The sequence below is a fragment of the Canis lupus genome, chromosome 9 (assembly GCF_048164855.1).
Source record: "Canis lupus baileyi chromosome 9, mCanLup2.hap1, whole genome shotgun sequence".
Classification (NCBI taxonomy): domain Eukaryota; kingdom Metazoa; phylum Chordata; class Mammalia; order Carnivora; family Canidae; genus Canis; species Canis lupus.
The window spans coordinates 13,862,731-13,885,001 of NC_132846.1; the positions used below are offsets into that span (position 1 = coordinate 13,862,731).

General features: G+C 37.4%; 1 protein-coding gene and 1 long non-coding RNA gene across 7 annotated transcripts in view; one reads left to right on the forward strand and one right to left on the reverse strand.

The window, feature by feature from the left end:
* The window catches only part of NPAS3 (neuronal PAS domain protein 3), an 839,616-nt gene that overhangs the window by 425,817 nt on the left and 391,528 nt on the right, over positions 1-22,271 (forward strand). The window lies entirely within an intron of this gene.
* LOC140639364 (uncharacterized) lies at positions 51-1,123 on the reverse strand. Its single transcript, XR_012036101.1, has 3 exons — positions 1,012-1,123; positions 726-867; positions 51-177 (listed from the first exon to the last, which is right to left on the reverse strand). It is a non-coding gene; the product is annotated as an uncharacterized lncRNA (long non-coding RNA).

The window sequence follows — 22,271 nt, forward strand, 5'->3', positions numbered from 1 at the left end:
ATTGTTGGCATAGTATCTATTAAAATAAGGACAGATTTTACATTTTACCATTCACATTATCCTATTTTCTCCCTCACTTCTGGTCTTCTGCCAGTTGAATTTTTGCCTTTTTGCACTCCGTGTTTCTTCTCTTTCCTACTCCATGGCTTCTCAATTCATAAAATGTGAACTTGGAATCTGGAGGTTAACAGCAGAAGATGATCCTATCAGTCTTGTGGCCATGGCCATGGATTGTGATTTGCTGAGCATCTACAGGAAATCGCATTTAATGGAGTGCACTCTGGTAGATGTAAAGTCTCCCCCTTAAATCCTCATTTGTGATACTTATGAGAAAATATCCTTTCTATAGAGTATAATTTTCAAGATAAATTATATTTATTTTAATAATTATTTTCTACTGAATAATATGACAGCATCTTGTATTTGTTGAGATAAGTGATGGAAAAGTAATGGCTCAAGTCTGTCAACTAGCAACTTGTTAATAAAATATGCCTATATCAAGATGCCTTATTTAATAGGGATCATTATTAGTTGATGATTTCCTTAACCGATCAAAATGTTACCTGTTAAGCTAGGGTAACTATACTTCTGATCATTTTTAAAAGTGGCCAGGGAGAGACTTCTTATGAAGCTAGACGAATAAGCAATAAGGAAGTCCTACAAAAACAGCTGCTACAACTTGCATTTCTATGGATGGCATACTTTAGCCAGAAGATAGAAGTTACCCATAGCCATGCGTCACATCTAGAGAGCTCTAGGTGGGAGTGTTTGCACCGTTTCTAAGTCCCAATGTCTTCTGCTTCCAGTTCTTTCCCCTTCAGCTAGCTGCTACCAGTTACATGTATTTTAGGTAATACTCTTCCTTTACTGTTGACAAAAAAAGGGGGGGGGGAGAAGGGGTAGAAAATTTTGTTTACTCGTGTAACAAATTGAGATAGAGTTAATTTTCAGGTTTGCAGCTGAATTATTAGAGATTACTATGTTACAAATGGCAAAAGAAGGGCCTCTCACCTGTGTGGTAATGCTGTCAGGGACCCTGTGGCTGTTGGCTCAGTTCATGATGTATTATACTGCAAGCATTTCAGTACTCTCAGGGGATCACTGGTCCTACCATAAGGTCAAGAGTTAACTACTTGTATTTTAGCTGTGTACTGCTATCAATACCGCTCCTATGGAAACCTCACTTGACGTCATTTTTGAGTCTTTGTGACTCTAGTGAAGCTTTAGTAAAAGTCAATAAGAACATTAGACTGTTGTCTATATTATTACTTGCCACTTCCTGCCAGCAATCCACCAATTCATTAGCAGAGAGTTTTGGAACTCTTGCTTGATTATTTATGCAGTCAATAGCAAGGCTTGTCTGCATTCATAATTGTTTGATTTTATGGCCTCTTCTTTAAACAAACATTGTCTATGGTAATGTGATGCCCTGATGGATGGGAAAGGTTTTGTCTGTGAATATCATTTAGATAATTAAAAATGACAGATGAAATCGCCCGCTGTCTTGACCTGTACTTTGTTCCCTCAGTGATGCTGAAGAGATGCTGATTGCTGTCAATCAAAACCCATTGGAGGTTTGTAAATTCTGGCTGCTGTGAACTCTGACCCCCACTGTTGATCTGAAATAGATAATAACCTTGAAATTCTATTAGAATTTAAAAACAGTTTTACTAAAGGGGCACAGTATATATTTCTTTTCCTCTAGAACACAGTTACTTAATGTCACTCTTTGCCATATCCAGAATTAAAGTGAAACAGAATGCTTAGCAAAGCTTGATGTAACAAATCAGAGCAAAGATCTTATTCTATAATCCCAAGCTCCTGATTAGAATTCCCATCTACCGGCCTAGGAGAAGATATAAACTTCCGCTTTTGCAACTTCAATGGCTGCTAATGGTTAGAACTTTGTTTTGTTAGTGTTTTTTTTTTTTTTTTTTTTTGCTCATGTTTACTAATTCCGTTATTGAATGAATTATTTCCATGCCAGCATGATTTTCATTTAGTATATTCTTTCCATATTTATCCTATAAATCTTCCAAACCACTGTTTTTCCCAAGCCAAAGGAAATAACACAACTAGAATTTTGAAGACAGTAGAGACCCAAAGGCCACTGTTGATGCCCAAAGTTCTCAACAAACATCATCAAAACCTTAGGTCAAGAGATCAGGCTGATAAATACATTTGCCTTGCAAATTGTTCTTTATCGTTACTCAGACACTAAAATATATTCAGAAGCCCCACTAGTTTTTAAAATACACTCACAGGAGGATGGTCATGGGAATGGCGGAAGAAAATAATCGTATTTCTCAATATAGGAACCATTAAACTAGCCAACAGCAAAAAAATCTAATGATTCTACAGTCTCAAAAATTATAACAATTAGGCACTGGCAGTTTTTAGTGCACTGGTTGTAGCAAATGTATATCATAACAGGAGCAGTGCAATAAGAGAATTGCGAATAGCAGAGATCTCTTGAAAGGTGACTGTGAAGTAGTGTTGGTTTTTCTATTAGAGAAACTTCTTCAGAGTTTAATGAATCTGTGAAGGGTCATGAAGAGTTATTATCATTGTTTTGCATTTTGTAATCAGCAGATACTTTGAAATAATATTAGTTATGTCAGTGCCTCGGTGACAATGGAAAATAAACATTATCATTGATATTTGGCAGTTGATGGAAGTATCAGAAGCGTAGTAATTCTTACCTTTTTTTTTTTTTTTTTTGAGGGCCCTTATCCAGAATCAACCATGAACTATTTAAGAACACAATTCAAGTGTTCTTTTTTTTAACCTTGATAAATGAATTTTGGATAAATTTATTATTACCTAATAAAAACCAGTACAGTAAATATAAATGTGAATATATCTATTTTTGAAACCTGTTTTTAACAGCTTAGCACAAGTCTACCTTTTCAGTAAAGCTTTTCTTGTTCTTTCAAGTCCCCCAAGATGACCTATTCCTCTAATATTTTGGCACTTACTGTGTTTTGCCTTATTAGGACTTTCATTTATTCATTCATTCACTCAGTCATTCATTTTTTTTATTCACTAGCCAGCACTAATTAAAGAACATTCAGGTATTAAGCACCTTTCACAGCACTAATTATTCTGCATTTTCATCTTTTCCTCCCAGATAAATGATAGGCAAAAGGATTTGAACACCCAGTGTTGCCTTTATAGACTAGGTTATTCCTACTCCTGAATGAGTATCTTTGTCTCTCTTGAGTGACTTTGCTCCAACAGGTTCTCAGGAAGCATCTAATCAACTTTTAACATGGGCTTGTTTCACTTGGGTGTAGGAAAATGAGGAGTGCAAAAGGGAGAGTGAAGAGCCTATGAACTTCGTTGAGAAAAGTAGCTTGCAAATTTTGTTAGCCCAGGCTCTATGGCAGTTTCTATAATGAAGATCAAGGCTCAGTTCATTTGGATCATAAACATCATAACCATAGTTGAATCAAGAATGGGATGACTCAACTTTCATTTTTCCATCCCAAGTTCTTCTCCTTTCCTTATGCCTTTGACATAACACCATTTGATTTAATGGTGGAAGTACAGTCTCCACTTCCTCTTGACTCTGGGCAGGGGAGAGGGTCAAACATGTGAGATCTCAGTTCAAGGGACAGTATCTCAATTATTTTAACCTGAAGGATTACATAATTCCCTGTTAGCTATTAGACTGATTAAGTTTTGTATGCCAGAACAATTATTTGTTTCAGATTAAATCATGCCACCTGCACTAATATTTTGAGCCTGTTTCACCAGGAGAGAAAACCATTTAGCTACTAAAACCCCTCATGCTTCCAGGCCCTTCTGTTCCTTTTAGTGTTCCCTATTATATCATATTCACAAATTATACATAATCTCCTAAATCCTAAATTTCTTGGCAAGGAATCTTTGTGCTTATTTTGTCTACTTTCTTTTTTGACCTTTTATGATGCTTAGGATGCATTTGAAAGAATCTCAGCTGAACTTATTACTCTATATTCACCATATATTGAGTGTATACATATAGCACATCTGTCTGTGAAAAATGCTTCCAGTCTAACACAACATGCACAAATGCTTGCTTTATGGGAATTTCATAACTATAAGCATGTCCAGTTATCAGTGACTCCATGGTAACCTTATTTTGATGCTCAAGACTTCCATTCTATCATATGATAGAGGATGCAGATAGAAAATGATAGTGTTAGAACAGATTTGCACAGTGTAAGGGGAGGATAACAAATCCACAGGGAATGGTAAGCTTGACACTGAGTTAAGAAGAGAGTGCTCTCTTGCCTTTTAAAAAATAAGTTGTAATGTTGACATCATAAAAGGCCAATTTGTGCCAAATTCATGAAGTTACAGAACCATGACTTGATGCTCACCCAGTGTTGTGTGTCCTAACTCCTAGAAGACCTACTTATAAATAGAGCTCTATAGAGAGATGGAGCTTCTGCTAGTACTTGGTAAACACTTACTGAGTGCTACGTCACTTTACAAGGCACTTCCAAACTGACATCATCTCCTGTATTCTGGGTTGAAGACAGTGATTGCTCCCATTATTCATATGGAGAAACTAAAATTCAGAGAACTGAGGTGATATGTTCCAAGTCCCACAGTTACCCAACAGCAGAAATGGGGTTTCTGTCTTTAATTTTTCTGAATCTAAATCCAGAGTTCTTTATGCTACAACACAGCACTTCTAGGTGTATCATTACATCAGCACTTTATTCTAATAAGTCTCTTGCAGGAAATTAATAATTTTCATTGTTGCAAATAATTGCCACTGCACTGTATGTGCCACATTTTCTACTAAGTGTCTTAACTTAATTCAACGGGTTCTCCAACAAAATAGAGGAAGCAAGTATTATCATCTAGATTTTAGGGATGAAAAAAACCTGATGTTTAGAGATTAGTTCATCAAAGCACAAAATAATTTAGCCAGAATTCAAATCCAGCTCTGCATCTGTCCAGAGCTTGTGCTCTTGACCATCCCACTCTGAGAAATAACACGTATACAGCAGAGAAGACACTTAATCAGATAGATACCTTTGATGCCAGCCCTAACAGTATATGGTTCTGTACAGGCCAAAAATAGACATGCAGATTCTCTGACTTTTTTTTTAAAGATTTTATTTATGTATTCATGAGTGACACAGAGAGAGAGGCAGAGACACAGGCAGAGGGAGAAGCAGGCTCCATGCAGGGAGCCCAATGTGGGACTCGATCATCACTCCCTGGGCCGAAGGGAGGCACTCAGCTGCTGAGCCACCCAGGCATCCCAGTTCTCTGATTATTTAACTGAATTCAGTACACTTGGGGAGAGGTGGTAATTTTTGTTTGGCTTCATTTTACTAAGTTCAGCCAAACTGATTTATATGAATCCTCTTTCAGCCAAACTGATTTGTATGAATCCTCCAATTATCTTTTCAGTATGCCTATGCCAGAAATTTTGTTAGAGAAACATTCTTTTCATTTCACCCTCTCAGGGAGGGATGATTAAGAAAAATCAAGTGCTAGTGGCAGCTGTGTCTCAGAGAGAAGGTTTTTTTCTACCTGATTATCCAGTTGTTTTGAGGATGGCAGTTCACACTGCTCAAAGAAGAGTCTAATTTCCCAAAGATTAATAATATTAAAGAAAGTTAAATGAAGCAAACAGCATGCCACTCTGTGTAGGGCCCCAGTCAAAACCACACTGCCCAATTCCCCTCTTGCTATTGGGAAGATAATTACCGAACCTCTGTTCATGTGAAGTAAATGAATTTTGAATCCTCTGTATATTTAATTATCTAAGACTGAACCTTTGTTATTTTTCTTAAAAAAAAAAAAAAGCCAGGTAAACCTCTGTGGTGTATTCTGAGCACTAATTACTTCCCCAAATCTCAGCACTATTTTAACTTGCTCTTAGTAATATGCTCTAACTGTTACTGGATTTATTAGCATGCTTTTATAAGAGCTTCCTCTTAATAAGGATGTTTATTTTGCCAATCTGCTTCTGGTTTACCATTGACTTTTTGTTTGTCTCTAAGTGTATTTTGGCCTTAAACAAGTACAGATTTGAAAGATTTGTGAAACAGATCTAAAGGAGTAAATCTGTAATATATTGAAAGTCCTTTGCCCATAAGTAGGGCCCACCTATCCTTTGGAAATGGAGTTTTTATGGCTTCGGTCATTATTCTTAAATAGCAAAGAAGTGTTGATTGTTCATTTTGAAGAGATAGGGATAGTTTAAAATTACCAAAATTTGCTTAAAGCACATAAACTCTACCTTTGAGTACAAAGTGTTTTTTGTTTTTTTTTTAATTCTGAGGGGCTCCCGAGGTTATATTTTGCTACAATATGAAAATTAATTGTGACAATAAAGGCCATGATTATAAGCCTTTCACACTGTCCCACTGTGACAATTAGCTCCCAATTGTTAGACCATTTATTTATTAGAACATTAAGAATTGGAGCTGTCTTGACTTGTAACTGAAAATAGATTATTATTGAGATTGGTTATGAACCCAAAGGACACACCATAAAGTGTTTTATTGTTTGAGAATAACAGTGTATTTCAAGATAATACAGTTGGGTCACCTCTGATAGATGTTAGGAGCAATGTTGTAAAAGGTATCTACTAACAGGCGACTTTCCTCCAAACTCTGTCATACAGCCAGTTTTCTGTAGCGAGAATGAACTTTTAAAATAAGTGTATTGTTTGTGAAGAGAGTCTGACATGCAGGCAGCATGATCAAAGGGATCGTTTTTTCCTTAGAAACATTGAGAGCTTGCTCTTCCAGGAGAACAAGGTAAGGCAGGCGTCCCTGAAAGTATGCAGGCTGTTTCCTAAAGAGCAACAAGGAGAATGAGGAAAAAGCCTCCATTAAACTTTCAAAGAGACATATGTTTCAAACAGACTTGTTCAGCACTTATTCCCTCTGTAAGAGTGCAGCAGCTCTGTAGATGTCTCTGCATCTGTGGATGGACAACCATCCATGAGGAGGCAGACATTACAAAGATAAACGAGAAATGGATGGAGTCCATTCTCAATGACTGTCCTAACTCCTGACTTGTAAGTGAAGTTTAGATGCCCCTCCTCCTCCATCTTATCCCACAAAAGTAAGCCTTTTTTTTTTTTGTAAGTATTTTTATTTATTTGATTTTTTAAAAAACTTGCTAGCCTTAGGTCTGGAAGATTTCTTAGTATTTACTGTAAACCTGTATTCAAAGACAGCATAAGGTAGTGGTTAAGGGTATTCACTGTAGACACAAATTCCCTTTTTCCTGTACCAGGCTCAGCTGCATATTAGCTGTGTGATCTTAAGCACTTTAACCATCTGCCTCGGTTTCCTCACCTGAAAACTGAAACCAAACTGATACTTAAAGTCTGAAGGGAGAAAGCATTTAGGATAGTAGTGTACACATTATCTGTGTGCCATATACAGCAGCCCCTATTACAATTCTTTTTTATTACCCAAAGTAATCATTTTGGTTACTTAAGAAACTTTTTTGAGGCTTATCAGCAAAAAACTGTATTTGTTGCTTCTGATAATTAAACTTGTAGTTTTCCTTCATCTTTGCACATTTTGTAATAATTTGCTTTATATATCTAAAGATAGCTTGGAAGTTCATTAGAGACTAATATCTTTTTTCAATTTGTCAAACACAGTTGTCATTAAAAGATATCAGTGAAATACCTGAATTGAAGCATTGAAACTCCACAAATAATTTCTGAATTCCAAGAAAAGAAAATAGCTTGAGGGATATAATAATACTCAACCTGCAAGTGTGGAAATCTTACTCACACCTTATCCCTGTGGAAAATCCAAGTTAAGTTCTGACTTGTTGGGGCTGAGAGAAAAAGACTAAAAAAAAAAAACAAAAAAACAAAAAACAAAATCCTGGCACAATATGGACTTATTTTAAATCTAAGTCTCACAGTATTAAGTAAAGGCTAAAACTGGTGATTGTTTAGAAAATTAGAGGCACAGTCTTGCTATAAAATCGTTTTGCCAGATACACCAGTGGAGCTAATTAACAAAAATACAAATGGCTCTAGAAAGAGTACGGACTAGAATTTAAATAAACAACATAACCAGAGATGCTCTGAGTATGACTGGAGAAAGGTTTGACTGTGAAGTACTCTTGCCTGTACTAGATAATTCACATTCAGTGGCATTTGGAAACATTTTTAACTAGATGGCTGGCAGTATGTATTTGCCCATAGGAAAAACAGTCACATCAGGCATTTTATTAATACCTATCTAGGATTTCAGTTTTATCAAAGTTAACCTGGATTGGAAACCAACTTACATGCTTTTTGTCCTTTCTCTTATGGTGCTTTTCCCTTCATTTGAAAAGGGATTCCCAAGTGGAAGGAAGATGACTTGATAGATTTCATACATATTGGATACTGTAGAATGCAAAGTTATGATATGTAAGTTAGCAGACAGTTTCCAAGATGGCACAAAGTTGCCTTTTAGAAATTATTTACCCCTGTCAGAACCTTATAAAATAGACCTGTGATATACCTTAAGGTATTCGTTGACTTATTTCCAGAAATCTGGCAAGTCTGAAAATTGGATTTCCACTGTCAAGCATTGATAGTCAGAGGCCAGTGCAGAGAGCACAGGATGAGAACCCATTTTCCCTTCTGGGGGGAAGGGCCTTGTTACCCTGGCCTCGGTCACATTCTAATCATAGCCCTCAGGACTTCTAGGAAGCTCTACACACAGCTGCCTTACTTTCAGGAAACTGGAGTTTGTATTATTCGATAGCAAGGTGTTAAATAATTTGGTGGGTCCTCTTCTTGAATCTTTGAAGGGTGCGTTATAGGAAGCCATTTGTCATGTCTCACTGCCACCTGTGTGGAATATTGACTCAGTTTTGGTTCTGGCCTTGCCTCTGCTGCATATCTTTGAGCACATTTCATTCTTTATTGTGAATTGAATGTAATAAGAAGACCTTTTGTGAGAGGAGGGTGGTATTTTGAAGATTAAGTGAGATGATACTTAGAAAGCACCACTAAGGAAGTACTGAAACAATATTGGTTACTCTAAAATGTATCTATTGGGTTTGTTATAGTGCCATGATTTTGTATAGTAAGAATGCCACAGAAAGATTCCTCCACTACATCATATTTTAAAGAGTATACAACTGCCCAACACCCTGTCCAAAGGCCTTCGTTGCTGGAGGTGCTCACAGATCTTTGGTGGAAACTCTCTCTAGCTGTAGAAGTGAGCCCCAAGGATAACATTGATGTGAGAATCAACTCTCTTTCAAGTTAAAAAGTTTGCATATTTTTTTTAAGTTGAAGGAAAATGAAATGACACCTTCTGTGGCCTGGAGAGGCCCACCAAAGACCAAGGCTTATCCCTATAAACAGGGGGTCATCTGGAAAATCCATGGCTGGTCTAATATCCACTATAATTCATATAATTCACTGTCCAGTACCCGTTTGGGTTAGAAAGTCCTTTTGTGTTTCTAACTTAAGTATCTCATAATAACTGAGTTTCTTTCTGTTTTCCTTGTACTTGAAGTCACTTTCAAAACCAACATCCACTCAGGGGTGTCCTGTGGGCACCAAGTCCCTCACTGGCATTTTTCTTCTGAATCTGAAAATCCCCATTTAAACTCTCAAAGATAAATTAGTATGTCTCTCCAATACCCTCAGTATCAAATGAGACGTTAAGTAATGTGACCGTCAAGAAATGGGTTGAAGAAAGTAATATTCTTGGAACCTGGACAACTTCTAACTATCCTTGGGGAGTACATCTGTAAGTAGGCACTGAACCCTGTGAGAGACACCCTCAGATGTTCTTTCCACTGAGCCGGCTCTGGACTCAGGTAGCAGGCCTGCAGAGTCCCCTCCGGTCTCTCCTGTGGGGCTGTGGACATTTAACTCTTCTCCATGGTCACAGTCCTCTCCTGACTTTTGGATCTGGAAGTAAGCAAGCTTAAGAATCACCGCAGGGGCCTCTTTTCTGACATTCCTTGACTCTACCATCCTCAGGAGCTGTCACCAGTTGTCTGAAGCTCTGTCACCATCCTGTTATTTTTATATTTATTCACGTATGCATCCTGTCATTGAATACACTGTGCCTTCTCTGTGCCTGAGTGCTGGCTGCAGAGGCCATGGGCATTGGCACAAAGCCCCAGGAGTCTAACACTGTGGAGAGAAGCACCATTTTTGACAAGGGCTACTAAGCGGTTCTTCACGTGTGTTAGTTTGGTGGCTATCAAATTCCAGCAAATAATGATGTGAGGGAGAGAATCTCAGCTCTCTCTCTGTGGAGTAGGGCTGGGGAATAGTAGCTTTCGCCCCTCCCTGGGTAAGCACATTTATAGTGGATGCTGAGACCTGGCACTGGCGGGGGCAAAAGAATTTTTAGATCAAAGAGGAACCCCAGAAGAGATATGTGAACAATAGAAAGTCACCAGACAAAACCTCCAAGTTTCCATTTTTATCAGTCATTGCATTTCCCTACAATTGCAGCATTTTTTAAAAGAAACATTTCCAAAGCCTCAAAGCTTTGAAATATTAAAGAGAAATAAATGAACCAGAACTTGAAAAACCAGAACTTGGAAAGTTGGTTTGCTCACAGGAAAATTGTGGGGCTTCTTTTTTCATTTGAAATTAATGTAAAGGCAGTTCCCCAACTAGAGTGGAAAGCTTATTTGTTTGTTTTTGTAAATAGGCATAAAAAAGAGCATAGAAAATGTGTACCTCACTCTTTGATGCTTAGCGGGAGGTTTGTGATTTTTTTTTCATAACTTAAGCCTAAGAAAAATGCAATAGTACAATACATCACTGATACAACAGTCTGATAGATTTATAAAATGTTTAGTGAATGTATTCTGCTTAGACCAGCAGGAACACCTGCTTCTATTATTCCATCACTGATAAAATGGTAAATAGCTTATGTCAGTCATACAGCTTGCATAAAGCCACATAGTTTACTTGTGGGGTTGGCCATTTGTATGGAATTATATGGAGTTTGTGTTCAATCTCTTCGTTAAATGATTTAGTAAAATTAGAGGGTCATAAACGGACAGTGACACCATTTTAATCTTTGTTCATTTTATCTTTTCTGTCTACTCCCTACTTCTCTTGATCATACTTCCTCCAGTAGAAACTGGAAGACATACCTCCAGGGATTATTATTATGGTCCATGGGTAGCAGTGGGCATCTAGATGGTCAGCCTGATGTCATTTCTTTTTTTTTTTTTTTTCAGTGTGGTTTGGTTTCTCTCTTGATCAGTGAGAACTATAACATAAAATCTGACAGTCTTCTATCCTCCCACTATCCAATTTAATTAAGCAGTGACCACTAATAATGGAGAAGGAAAAGCACAACCATATTCAAATGACATAAAGATAATGCTGCAAAAGACCAGTACTCATGATGCTCAGTGTCCCTTCCCTGACGAGGGAAATGGGAAGAGACACTTTTTTCCTATCTGAAAACGCTTTCCTCATCTAGCTGGAAAGACCAACAGTTCCTAGTGCCAAGTCCAAGTAGCACTCGGTGTCTCTTCCTCTTCTTGGACTGAAGAACTGAAACCAAATTCTTCCCAGAGGTGCGAGTTCTTGTCGGGACAGCACAAGTAGCAGGCATTCTGCTTTTCCTTAGAAACTTAGAAGGAAAAACACTTAAATGTTGAAGTCCTCCCCTTTTACTTTCTTGGCTTATGGAAGAGGCCTCCAGTAGTCAAAGTGAAAGACCTGACATGGATGCCCTAGGATTTTACTGATGTGCTGTGTAGCACATCGACAGAAATATCTCTTGTTAAGCCAGACTTCTGTCATTGATACCACTCTCCCTTCCTTTTCATTCTCTTTAAGTCTTACAGCTAGTCTGGTATCTATTTTATTGTAGCTCAATGATCTCAAATACTATTTATCTATTCCTATCAATGGATAGTAAATATTTTCATGATTGCCGAGATGTATGCCTTTTTTTTTTTAAAGTGACCTAGGTTTTACACCTTTGGCTATCAGATTCTTGAATATTAATTAGAGGCCACCTAAGATCAGATAGCTACTGAAAATTATATATGATTTAAAATTCCTGTATAATAGACACAACATGAAAATGACATAGGAGTTTGTGGAAAATGATAGACTGTAGCCTCTGGAATGAGAATTATATATCGTTTCCTCAATTTTACTTGATAAAATCAGGCATAGAACATATTCAGTAGGTTCTGCTGCCCAGTTCCTCCTCCCTAGAAGACCAGTAATGTGAACAAAGAAATTTTCATGTCTGGTCCAGTCTTCGTCTGTCCGTCTTGTGTTGCTCTTGTTTCCCCGTCTGTATTGTAATGCCTGCATCTATCTTTGGGGCCTGTTTACTAAACCCAGAGAGCTCTTGGTTTTGGCTTTTGCATCTCCGCAAGTCCTTGGTCTTGATCCATAGATTTGCACAGGAGGCTTTGCTTCTGGTGTGCTCTGCAATGTTGGTTGCCTGCTTTCCTCTTTGATGGGAATGGCTGAAAATGGCTGCATGTTGCTGCAGCTCTCTGCCTCAAGTGCCTGGATGATCTGGACCTGTGATCTTTGTCAGCTGCCTCCTTTCTACACTGTCAGCATTTGGCATTGCTATGACTTGGGGGTGGGGAGTGGGGGTGGAAGCCCTTTAGTCAGGAAGAAGTCATTTCTGAACAAAATAAGAGCTGAAGTTGGATCTTCCGTGGGGCAGAGCCATCATGCTTTCTATGAAGGACGTTCTCCTTCCTCTCACCTCAGAAGTAATTTGTGAGTAATTCAGAAGTGTTTCATGCTCTCATGCACTGACAAATAAATAATAAATATAAATCACATGGACATGAATGAAACCATGAAGCTGACTACTACTTTGTACACTGATGAGATTTGACCACTTCCAGATCTTTACTACAGAAGGCTTCCATGAGGCAACTTCTTTTACTAACTCCAACTTGTAGACAACCCTGAATTGTTTATATTATTTTATGGTTATTTTGCTTTGTCTTAGGAAAAACTTTTTTAAAACCCCTAGAAAAATCCCAACTTTAAAAATCTCATGACATCTATAGGAGCATTGTTAAGATTTATCACAGTTTCCTTTTCTATAGCAATAGGAGATTCAAAATAAGATATTAGAAACCCATTTTCCCCCACTATCCTAACACTCTGCTGGAGTCTTCTCTTAGATAATATTTCACTTAGTCTTCTACTGAAGATATCTTGCACTGCATTACTCCTTCAGATAACTGTATATGAGAAGGTCCCTTCATAGAAGGGAATTCATTCATTCACAAATAAAAAGAGTAAAAAAAAGTCAGTGTATTCATTTAAATCTGATTAGACTCCTCTTCATTATTTTCTGAATAAGCCCACCCTCTTGGCAAATAATAAATAATAATAATAGAAAGCTGGTGTAATAAACTTTTTACCAAGGTAATATAAGAGATGCAGGAGAAGAATGTCCTTCAAGCGTGAACTTAAATCTAAAATATATGAAATAAAGTAAATGTAGTCAATGTCTCATTAAGAATTTACATTCAGAATTAACGTTTCTGTCCTTGGAACATAACTATAACAGCAGAACCTATTGCTATATCTTTTTATGGTCAACTTGACACTGGTAGTCTCTCTCAGAATATTGAGACATGGCCTGCCCACCTCTTCTCCAAGCAAAATAGTAAATAAACATGAGTGTGTGTGTAGGAAGAGAATAGAGTGTAAAAAGGAGGAAGAGAAAGGGAGACTAAAGTAAGAATTGGAGAGAATTACCAACAAAAAAAATCCTATGCTTTTCCAGAAATCCATTAAAGAGTCAAGAATCTGTTGGCCATGGAGGGTTCTGACTTCAGTGTCATTCCTCTGGTAGTAGCTGTTGTGTGTTTTTCATATGCCTTATGGGCATCTGAAAGAAAAGCACCAATAAGAGGAAATGGATAATCCTGGGCCAGCTTGTGTCCTTTAGCCATTCATTCATGCCTTCCCTTCCTCCAAAGAGCTTAAGTCAATATGTATCTCTTCATTTAGTCAGATCTGTTAGGTAGCAAAGTAATCTAATTTAAAAAATGCATTTAAAAAAATACAAAATCAGCACCATAGCATGAAGCTCACAGAATGCTGTTTCTGATCGTTTTTCCTCTTTTTTCACATCTGGGATGGGCCAGGTACACTAGTTTTAATCAACAGCTCAATTTCTCTAACCCAGAACTAAAATTTATGAGTATCTTCAGAGAGAATGCTTGGAAGGGCAGACCCTTCTAATGACTTGTTAGCTTAACAATAAACCATTGAAGCTCCTAATTTGCCTATAAACACAGGATCCCACTGGCACTGCCCTGCACAGTATAGTTCAAAGGGCCTAATAACTGCCCTGTTCTTTTATATGGAACTATTTCAACCCCTGCTGAGACCTAGAAGATTAAGGATGTAAAGGGAAGTAAAGCTTCATTCCCTGTAAATTTGGCTCAAGACCTACAAATTATCTGTGGTCGCTAATTGAACTCTTTATTTCCTCCTCAGTGAAGCTCTTCAGTGGATGATGCATTTACATGGTTTTCATTTCTGCCCTCCACTGGATGATCTGCGTCCCAGTCTAGAGGCAGTGTCATCCTTTGTAACTCCCCACAGCAGGTAGAAAGCCAATGCAAAGGCACAGGTAATATTCTTCTCAACTAGAGAACATCTAGGAAAGCTATCTCTTTTATTTCTACTGGACCTAGGTACTTATGGTCTCTAGGGTCATTGGTTAATACTTAAAAAAAACTCATCAGAGTGGAAGTGTGAAGTTACTTCTGAATGGGTGTGTTATTTCTTTCCAAAACATATGCTTTTGATCTTCAAGTCTAAATTAAAGTAACTCTTTTGTGGCACCTATGGGAAAATTCCTTCCAATTTTTAGTATTACATTGAATCCTATGATTTATCATTTTTATATTAAAATATTTAAGTATTAGCAATGGCATATGGTTCACTATAATAGAAATGGAGACTGGCTGATTCCCAGTCAAAATGTCATTCTCTTGTATAAGTGCAGATGAATGAATTACTACATATCCCTTTCTTAAAAATTTCAGTGCCTTTATTTTTCTCCATTTGCATTGTCTCTGTTTTTCACTATTCTGTTTTCTCTCTTTCAAATTATATTTGTAATGAATAGGAGTACTAAACCCATAACCCTGGAGGTTGTGGCATTTCCCTGCCCATCTATATAACAAGGGGAAGAAATTATTCTACCCCAGATGAACACTTCACTGCCTTTTTTTGCTTACCGAGGTACACTCAAGAAACATGGATAGTGTCAGTAGGATGCTTCTCCGCTGCAGTGTATCTCTCATGTCGGTGGCTAAAATGAAAAAGAAAACCTGAAAAAGTTCTGACTTAACAAAAGAAATTTTAAAACATTGCTTCTTTGATTAAAGTTGATTATGTAAGCAGGCAAAAAATAAGAAATTGCACTGTGGAATTTATAACATTCTTTATTAACGACTATAGGAGCACAATTCATTACTTAGTTTAACAAAGGCTATTTAGAAGATGTTGTAAATATGTTGATTCTTTTAGGCAAAGAACTGTAGAAATGAGTATTCTTTCCCAAATTTTGCCCCTGATTTATCAGTACTAGATTGTCCTTGTTTATAAAGTCTAATTATTAAAACCTGACTGGTTCTCAGTTCTCTCTTTAGGTCTTCATGGCTACTCATTTAACTTTCTCTGCAAGAGTTGGGTCCTTTTCAATCAGGTTGCCCTTGGTTAAGGGTTGGTAGAAAAACATCTCGAGGTTAAATATTTCACTGCTGGCCAAATGGTTACAGATTGTCCCTGATTCAACCTTGTCCTAACCTGTGTTTGCTCTCATGCCATGCACATGAAAGAGGGAAAAAACGCTGTCCTTTTTTTTTTTTATCTGTTCTTTTTGGGAAACAGCCAAACATCCTTTCATAATCAAATGCCTGTATATCCAGAGGCCATTGGCTACAATCCAAACATTTATTGGTCATTGAACACCTTGCATGAGGTAATTTTCAATTATCTTATTAAACCGGAACAGGGATCTGGTCATGTTTCTTTTGATTATAAATGTAGCTCATGTTCTTATTACTGTTAATAGCAGTGCTCATGGGGTGCCAGCAGTTTTCTGGGCACTGTCCCATAGGAAATGCTGTCCTATGTCCTTTGTGAAGAAAGGCATCAGGAACAAAGAAGCTGAGGGTGGGACCATTCAGTCTTTGTTTATTTCAGAGGAGGGGGGCCTGGGATGGGTAATGGCATGTGACCAAACATGGTGGTAGTGGTTTATGGCATGACTGAAGTTTGAGATTGCTACGATGGAATCCTTGGGAGGAATGTGGAGAATATGAAATGTCTTGAGAGAAAATAGTTACCAATTATTGTGTTGATATGCAGCTTTATCTTTGGACACCTGCTTTAGCAGTGGCAGAGCTATCATACCAAGGGATTTTAAGCATAAAGCTTCTCATCCTAGGACTTCTAAATTCTCCCTACTGATATATTCATTTAAGTATTTCCTGCTTTCAAATTAAATAATTCAATTGCTTTATTTACCTGGACTTTCAAGAATAGGGTCCATGCTATAAGATCCAGATGATTGTTTTTAAAAAGTTTAAAAATGTGCAGGCATAGGTTTGTGGTAAGGGGGAGTGGAGGAGCCCCATTTAGTGATTTTTATATGGTACTGAAGGATAACAGCTGATAAGAGGAGCAGCAATAGAAATATAAAATCTTAGTGCCCTGAATGGGAACTTATCAGAGAATAATAATTATTTTCTCACTGTAGTGGCCTTTACACTAAAAACAAAAGCAACAATAAAATCTGATCCTATATGAAATGTAAGTGGTTATTATATATGTTAAAATAAATACATGTTTTACATGAAAGAGGTTTGTTTCATTTTAGTTTATAACTTTAGTTGTCTTTACTGCAATTTCATAATTTTAAAAGACGACAAATCACATCTCCCTCTCTAATCTCATTTTTTTGAGTAGAGATCAAGTTTAATAGAAAAATAAGGTACATAATATAATTAAATATTTCTCTGACCTATGTTTTTTTAATGTGGGAGAGCATGGTTTATTCAGATCACAAGCTTATTTGAAAACAAAGTACAGAAAGTTCAGTGAGATTGATTCATAAACTGTGATTCCAGCAAAGTCTGTCCCGAGCCTTTCTGTTTTACTCCAATTGAAAACTACAGAAAGGAGAAAGAATGTGGACTTCTAGAACCAGAATGGAACTACAGCACAGCAAGCAATTAGAGAGGATATCACTGTTAAAACACTGAACACATTAAAGTATCCTACAAGAAGTTGATGTGCCAAAATGAAAGAACGAATCAAGTTCCGAAAGACAGGGGTACTTTATTGCCCTCTTTGTGGCTCTAATGTTGCCAGTCCCAAGTCAGGTTACTGTTGTTGTTGTTTCAAAATCGCTGCATAAATAAAATCACTTTATAAATATTTATAAACTTATTTCATTAATCCTTTTCTGGTCTAGTGTCATGAAGCTGCATAAGTCTGAGGAATTAAAAATAATAAATAAAGGAAACTCTTGAAGGAGTCTTCCTGTGGTACGAAAATTTACCAAATGTGACCAAGCTCATGCAGCTTTTCTGCTCATAGTTAAATTGCAGTGACAGTGAAATTTTCCAGAAGCTTAGATTGGATACAATACATTTAACTTATTTAAACTTTTGATGAGACTCTTCGATCTTGACATCATTTATCCATCCTTTTCAGATATGTCATAGTATTTCAGGCTCTTTTTTTTCTCATACCCAAATGATTACTACCCACTTCTTCCTGCCTTCAGGTACTGGTTGATTGAATCCATCCTATATACAGTCCTTGGATTAGTAACTAGAATATGCTCATTATTTTTTTTTATCAGTCTTCTGGTTCAAACAACAGAAAATTCATGACTCATCATTGCAGTTCAGACTTCTGTAGTTCTTCAAGTTTCCTTCTGTAGTCATCCCAAAGATGGACCTAAACCTACGTTCTAGCCCAGGAAGAAAAAAAAATACCAACTCTGCTCAGCGTTCTTGGGTCTCTGGTGGATTTCACTGATGTGCCTTCTGAGCCTAGACTTAGAACCAGTCCTTCTTAGTACCCCAGGTTAACCATTCCTTGTTAGCCAGAGTTCACACTGTGGCGAAACCAAGTTTCCATCTATGGTTTTGCCCCAATGTTTTTCAGCCACGGGTGATTTTGCCTCCGGGAGACATTTGGCAATGTCTGCAGACATTTTTTAGTAGGTCCCAACTGGGGAATTGCTACTGGCATCTAGGGGATAGAGACTGGGGATACTGCTGAACATCCTACAATGCACATGACAGCTCTAAAAACAAATTTTCCAGTTCAAAGTATTAGCAGTGCCAAGGTGGAGAAACTCTTCAGTCATATTGCTCACTATGATTTGTCTAGACTTCAGACCAGCTTTTTAAAGATTGCTACTTGCCACTTCTTGGATGTGCATTACTTCCCAGCCCCTCTTTTGCCTTTGCTCTTGCCCCTTTCTGTTTGAAATGTCTTTCCAACCATCCCACAAGTGCTTAGTCTTAACCTATTGAAATTCTGCCCATTTTAAAAAACTCAGATGGATGCCGTCTACTCAAAACCAAACCCCCAAAACAAAAACAAAACAAAACATAAAAACCTTCCCTGGTTATTCCACTTGATACTGATGCCCTCTTTTCTAAATTTCTACAGTGTGTGGTACTCAGTCTGATGCTAGTATGGCAGGTCACCTTACAGTGTGGTTATATCTGTGTCTTATTTCCCATTTTAGATGATTCTAGATAATTAGATATTTTATAGCTTGATGTGCAGTGTAAAGCCAAGCAATACAGCACCCTGAAACTCTGTAGAGTTTTGCATGTTTTTAATCATGGTAGAATCACAACTTAGAATTTATCTTTTTTTCATCATAACATTATGATTGCTTTTTTCATACAGCTACAAAGTCTCCAAAATTATTTTAATATAATAATATCCAATCAAGTTGATATGCTGTAATTTATTTAGTCTCTTCTTACTTTAAAGTTAACTGGATTTTAGTTTTTGACAAAATAAGTAATACCAAACTTAATATCTTTTTCGTACGTAGCTTTTTTCTCCTTTCATCTGCAGCATTCCCTTTGAACTAATTCCAAAGAATGGTCCAAATGGCCTGGCGTGTTTTTATTGCTGGTGATATGTATTGCCAAAGTTATTGCAAAGTGATTTACCAGTTAAATAGCCAGCGACAATACTTAAGGAAACCATATACTTGAAAGGTCAGAAGGCCTAAGTTCAAGTGACATTCTGGTTTTCACTAATTATACAGTCTTAGGCAAACCACTTAGCCTATTTGATCATATTTACTTACCTGTGGAATGGGGATAAAGAACCTGTGTCATAGGGCCATGAATATTAAATGAGATAATGTCCTTGGAGATAAGTTATAAAACATAATCACCAACGTTCATTCAATAAATATTTATTTAAAGGCTTCTATATACTGGATTCTGTACCAAGTACAAGGGATACAGAGATTAACACAGTGTTGGCTTCCAAGAGCTCTCAGTCTAGCACTAGGTAATTTTCAAAATATTATTTTAAGTAGGGGATCCCTGAGTGGCGCAGCGGTTTAGCGCCTGCCTTTGGCTCAGGGCGCGATCCTGGAGTCCCGGGATCGAGTCCCACATCGGGCTCCCAGCATGAAGCCTGCTTCTCCCTCTTCCTGTGTCTCTGCCTCTCTCTCTCTCTCTCTCTCTATGTCTATCATGAATGAATAAATAAATAAATCTTTAAAAAAAATATTATTTTAAGTACTAAATTGAAAAGACATTACTTTTTATGAAGTACAAAGAATTGAAAGTAAAGTCTGTCCAAGTAACCAAAACTACAAATATGAAAAGCCCACTAATTTAATAAGGTCATGATTAGATTTCTTTGGATTTCATTTGGTCAGTTTATCTCTCTAGCCTAAACCAGAACTGCATTTCCTTGCTGGAATATATTTTTATGTTTGGTTTGTTTGTTTGTTAGTTTGTTTTACTCTCTCATATGTTACAACAGCACTTTCCCTACTGCTATAGTCAGTTGTGAATTTTTGTTCCTTTTTTTTTTTTTTTTTTTTTTTTTTGCCCCTGGGAAAATTCAAAGTGCTTTTTAAAAAGTTCCCTTTGCTGCTGATGGCATTTCTTTATCCTTTTCTGAGTCTCAGGTCTCTAGAAGCAGCACGAGGGCATGGCCCCACTTGTGACTGTTTTGTGACTCTCCCATCAAGACTGCTTTGGTTCAGAGTAGCTGGGAGTACTTGGGAACTCCACCATCCTCAGATCTATCTTTTGGAAATAGATAATGATTTTCCTGCCTTTGAATGTAGACCTACAGCAAGCCCTTTAGCTCCTCATCTCCGATCTTGCTGGGCATCAGAAGCTGAGGATACAGAAGTAACTGTAGGAAAATGCATCAGAACTGGCAGTGTCAGAACTGCTAGCGTGAGCACACAGTGCAACAGGAGTCCTGGCCTAAGGACCAGAAGCCACAAAAATGGATAGTTCATGGGCAGGGGCAGCTTATGTGAAAGAAGATAATAATAAAAATGTTCCACTGTGTCTGTTCTCCCAAAAAGACTGCAGCCTGGCAGAAAGCAAAGTGTTTGCCTGCTCTAAATTCTGTCTTCAGCTACTTGATTGACTTAATCAGATCTAGGATCTAAAGAATTTTCGAAAAAAATTCCCTTCTTTCTGGATTGAGCTCCGGAGTAATGGCCATCACATTCCAGTCTCTACCCATTGTTGCTGCTTCAGTTTACTTATAATTCTTGACTTCTTTTTCATATTGGTCATAAATGAAAATCAGCTTTCCTCTTTGGATGGGTATTTTTTCTTTTCTTTGTTTTTACTTTTCTCAGACTCAGGTGGAACAAATTTTATTTTTAGTTGGAGGCCCGTGCTCTGCGACTATTACAGTCTTTCCAGGCATTTCACTTATATGTGCAAATGAAAAAAGAGCAAGCTTACAGACTACAGGTGCGTGGGAAGGAGTGGAGGCATTAGGTTAAATTACCTCCCACAAACTCTCTTCATTCCAACAACAAATATATGTTTCCCTTTCTCTCCTCCAGGTCAGCAAAAAATAAGAATGAATGAAGGTTTAGTTGGTGAAGAGAAGTAGAAATCTTTATTAATCTCTTATCTTTTTCCTTTTCTTAGATTACTATTTCAGTATTTAGTATTTCCTTACTTATTTAGCATTTAACTTAAAATTAAACCATAGGGCATACCATAGGGCATCCCTATGAGAGATAATGAAGAATACAAACCTTACGTTATAAACCTAGAGCATCAATTAGTAGATTGCTTCAGTTATATCCACCAGTAGATCAATGACAAAAGAAGAAAAATTCAGCCTCTGACAAAAATCTTCTTAACTTCCTATGCCCAGCATTTCTGCTTCAACACTCCCGTCTTTTGCCCATTACTGAGTTTGTACTTCAAATGTAAGAAACAACTGAGACTTTCTTTTTTCTTAAGGATTTTATTTATTTATTCATGAGAGACACAGAGAGGGGCAGAGACATAGAGGGAGAAGCAGGCTTCCTGTGAGGAGCCCGATGAGGGACTCAGTCTCAGGACCCCAGGATCATGACCTGAGCCAAAGGCAGACACTCAACCATTGAGCTACTCAGGCATCTCACAACTCAGACTTTAACCTACAATCCTTTCTGAACCTGTATCTATTTTAGAGCTTTGCTTTAAATTGCTTTTTGAGAATTTAATTATTAATTTCTGATAAGTGTTGTTCTGGTACAAATATACTAGAAATGGTACCCTCGCAGAGAAGACTACCTCACAGAAAAGAATGGAGGGGGAACAATTTGAGGACAGTAGGGTTAGCTCTCTCGGCAGTGGCAGGCAGAGCTATTTGATTCTGATACTGTCTCCTTCTCATGAATTACTGGTCTACAGAAAACAATAAACTTTTAAACAATAAAGGGAGCACAGAATTGCCTTTTGGGCATAAAGTTGTGGGTGTCTATGGTAAAAATAGATAAGAAATTTGAATGGTGGAATTCCCTTTTCCCCCTCCTGCACTTTAATCCCTAAAACATGCCAAAAGAAAACTCCCTATGACTTAAGAAGTGTGAATTCAGTGTCCTAGTTTTTCCTGAAATATGTCAAACACTCAAATTTCATCGACAAATCTATTTTGTAACCAGTGCATATAAAACTATATTTGTGCTCATGCTGTAGATGGACAAGCTCCATGAAGAGCCTTAGAGCTGTATTTAAAGGATGCTAACTCCCCTTCATATAAT